Here is a 3659-nt window from a genome sequence, read left to right as displayed (position 1 = left end):
ATATGATTCTAGCGTGATTTACCATAGTTTACCATGATTTATCTTTGTTTACCTTGATTTACCATGTTACAGGATTATTTACCATGTTACAGGATGATTAACCATGATACACCACATTCTAGCATGATTTACCCTATTTACTGTGATTTACCATGTTTCTAGCGTTATTTACCATGATTTACCATGTTGCTAGCAATAATGTGAAGCATCAGAACAAATGAAGTGATAAACTCTGACAAAATATGATTGTGTTATAATAGTAGGCTAATTGTTATGTAAGGGATTTTTTAGTGTCTAAATATATACATGTAAAATGAAAGTGAGCCAATAAGTGGTCTTCTACTGCCCTCTGCTGGACATTCTACTTATTAATAGTCTTTTAACATGTACTTTTACAAGTCTTGATTTTTACCAGTATTTTGCACTAAACCAAACCAGTTTTTCCATGTTAACTCCATTATGCATGCTTACACACATTACACGTCCATCAAAATAACAAAGATATAGCTTTAAGCATTTGTTTGTTAGTCAATGCTGAAAGCTGATAAAAAGATTACAAATATAATCCTGCTGCTCTCTCTAGTGGACAACACTGGTATTGCAGCCTCTATCTTACAGTTGAAGTGAATGAATGAATGGAAATTTGGTTTTTCACTTATATTTCGGGAACGAGAAGGCGAAAAAATCTGAAAATCGAAGCTTAGATAGTGCTCGAGGGGCCCTGTGTAATGAGACCATCCTGGTGTTGGTGGGCGATTGGGGCCGGGAGTTATTCCCGTTCAAATGCAATCCTTTTTTGGCTTATATCTCGGGAATGCCCGGGCCAAATTGCACCAAAATCGAATCGAAGCTAGGCGGGGACGGGCCCTTTCCAACAAGCTATTCCACAAGGATTGGGGTGGTCTGGTTCGGGAGTTACAGCCGTTCAAATTCGGAGGTCTCGCGAATTCGACATTCGCGGGGGGGCGTTCCTGAGCTCCGCGACAATAGATTTCGATTAAGAGCCTGGAGAGGACCTTACCATCAGAATTTGAGCGCGCAACGACTTTCCGTTTTCGAGTTATGAGTGAATTTGTACTGCGGGGGGCGTGGCCTAAATGGCAGCCTCTTTTTCACTTTCACTTCCACAATTCCCATTTCTCAGTGTGATACAATTGTCAATAGTAATACTCCAATAGATGAATTTTGTCAAAATGGGATTGTAAATGTTAAAATAGTGATTTTATAAAGTCTAAATATGAATTATAGAACAATATTAGTGAGTAGTATGACCAAGTGACCAGAAGGGGGCAGTATTAAACCACTTATGTCAATATGACTAGTTTGCAAAAGTAGCTTTTTAACATAATAGCAAATATTTAATGAACAATTTTATTGACAGTAGTGGTTCTTGAGGCAAAGTTGTTCAGTATGAGGAGATCTATCAAAATATATGCATATTATGTGGATGTTTTTAACACCACGTGATTACAGAGATGGAAAATACCATTTACAGCCAATACAGGCAAGTCACCATAGGGAATACATGGTTTTCAAAGCTTTTTAACAGTTATAGCGCCACATATGGTCCGATCTCCATGAAACTCGGCGTGCTTCTTCAGCATGTTATGACACATATGCCTACCAATTTCTGTGAAGTTTTGAGTTTTTGTTTAGGATTTATAGGCTTTTGAGTGTAATTTGCCACGCCCATTTTTTAAAAAGACCCTGTTACAGCCACCCAAATGCAAAAGTTTAACTTTTTTTCGATAATTATTGATCTAGAGAGTCCAGAGAATTGTCCTAGACTGGTCTGGTTCCGATCGGGCAAAAAACCAGGGACTAGTTCGCAAAAGTAGGTTTTTAACATAATTGAGAATATTTAATGAACGATTTGATTGACAGCATTGGTTCTTGAGGCAAATATGTTCACCATGAGGAGATCTATCAAATGATATGCATATTGTGACGATATTTGTAACACCACGTGATTACAGAGCCTTAAAACTCGTTAGCGCCAACTAGTGTCCGATTTCTTTCAAAACTCTTACAGACCTCTGGGGCCATGAGTTGAACACGCCCACCGAGTTTCGTTCTGATTGGCCTCCATTAACCTTGTCTAATAGGTGATTCAACTTCATTGGCCAATGGCGGCCATGTTTTTTGAGATACGCCAATATCCTTTTACACATACATGGGGCCTTGGGCCAAGACACTGCATACCAAATTTCAAGTCAATCGGACAAACGGTCAGGTGTTTATATGTTTTTTTCTGTGTTATAGCGCCACCATGTGGCCAATCGACGCGGTTTTTTTATCGTGACCTCAAATTGACCTCCTACATATGTGTACCAAGTTTGGTGAAGCTATCTCGTTTACTTCTCGAGTTATAGGCATTTTAGTCAAATAGGCTCCTCCCACAACGTCCATTTTGCGCCTCCTAGCGACCGTGAATCGAAATTTCCTTTTTTTTTCGATCATTATTGATCTTCAGACTCCAGAGAACATTTCTGCACTGATTTGGTTCCGATCGGGCAAAAAACCAGGGACTAGTTGGCAAAAGTAGATTTTTGATAAAATTCAAAATGGCGGAAAATCTATCATGGCGGAAATGAAATCGGAGATATACATTTTTTACGTCAGGTGGTCAGCTTTCCAATGATATAAGACACTTGAGTCTATGACATGCGGTCTAGGAGTTATGAGCAGTTTCGTGCAATTGGTTGCTATAGCGCCACCTATGGGCCAATCGGGCTCATATTTTGATAACCTCTCCTCGATTTTTGTACTACCTTGTGGCAAAGTTTCAAGTCTCTAGCACTTACGGTTTGGGCTGCACGATGCGTTTTACAGGAGAATAATAATAACTAGAACGTACATTTCCAGAAGAAAATGTGAATGGTGCTTGCAGTGGCAAAACTCACCACTCGGTTGCTAGAGTGTGGTACATGATTGCATACGAGCCAACAACCATGTCTGTACGATGTTCTGCTGCTGAGATATGGCTTATTCATGTTGTTCGGGTGGTTGCTAGGGTGTTCTGGGTGGTTGCTAGGCAGTTGCTAGGGTGTTCTAGGTGGTTGCTAGGCAGTTGCTAGGGTGTTCTGGGTGGTTGCTAGGCGGTTGCTAGGGTGTTATGGGTGGTTGCTAGGCAGTTGCTAGTGTGTTCTGGGTGGTTGCTAGGCGGTTGCTAGGGTGTTCTGGGTGGTTGCTAGGCAGTTGCTAGGGTGTTCTGCGTGGTTGCTAGGGAGTTCTGGGGTATTTTGGGTGGTTGCTAGGGTGTTGCTAGGGAGTTCTAATGTATTTTGGGTGGTTGCTATGGTGTTACTAGGGAGTTCTGAGGTATTTTGGGTGGTTGCTAGGGTGTTCTAAGGTGTTTTGGGTGGTTGCTATGGTGTTGCTAGGGTGTTCTAAGGTATTTTGGGTGGTTGCTAGGGTGTAATGGGTGGTTGCTAGGCGGTTGCTAGGGTGTTCTGGGTGGTTGCTAGGGCGTTGCTAGGTGGTTGCTTGGGGGGGTTCTGGGTGGTTGCTAGGCGGTTGCTAGGCAGTTGTTAGGGTGTTCTGGGTGGTTGCTAGGGCACCACAGATGGTTACTATGGGGTTGGGGCTAAGGTTAGGCACGAGGCCATCTCTATTAAACGAGTGCATTATAATGAGTGCACGAGGCCTGCGGCCTCGTG

Source organism: Phoxinus phoxinus (assembly GCF_949152265.1).
Source record: "Phoxinus phoxinus genome assembly, chromosome: 3".
NCBI classification, from domain to species: Eukaryota; Metazoa; Chordata; class Actinopteri; order Cypriniformes; family Leuciscidae; genus Phoxinus; species Phoxinus phoxinus.
The sequence above is the reverse complement of the archived record's forward strand: the minus strand, read 5'-3'. Positions refer to the sequence as shown.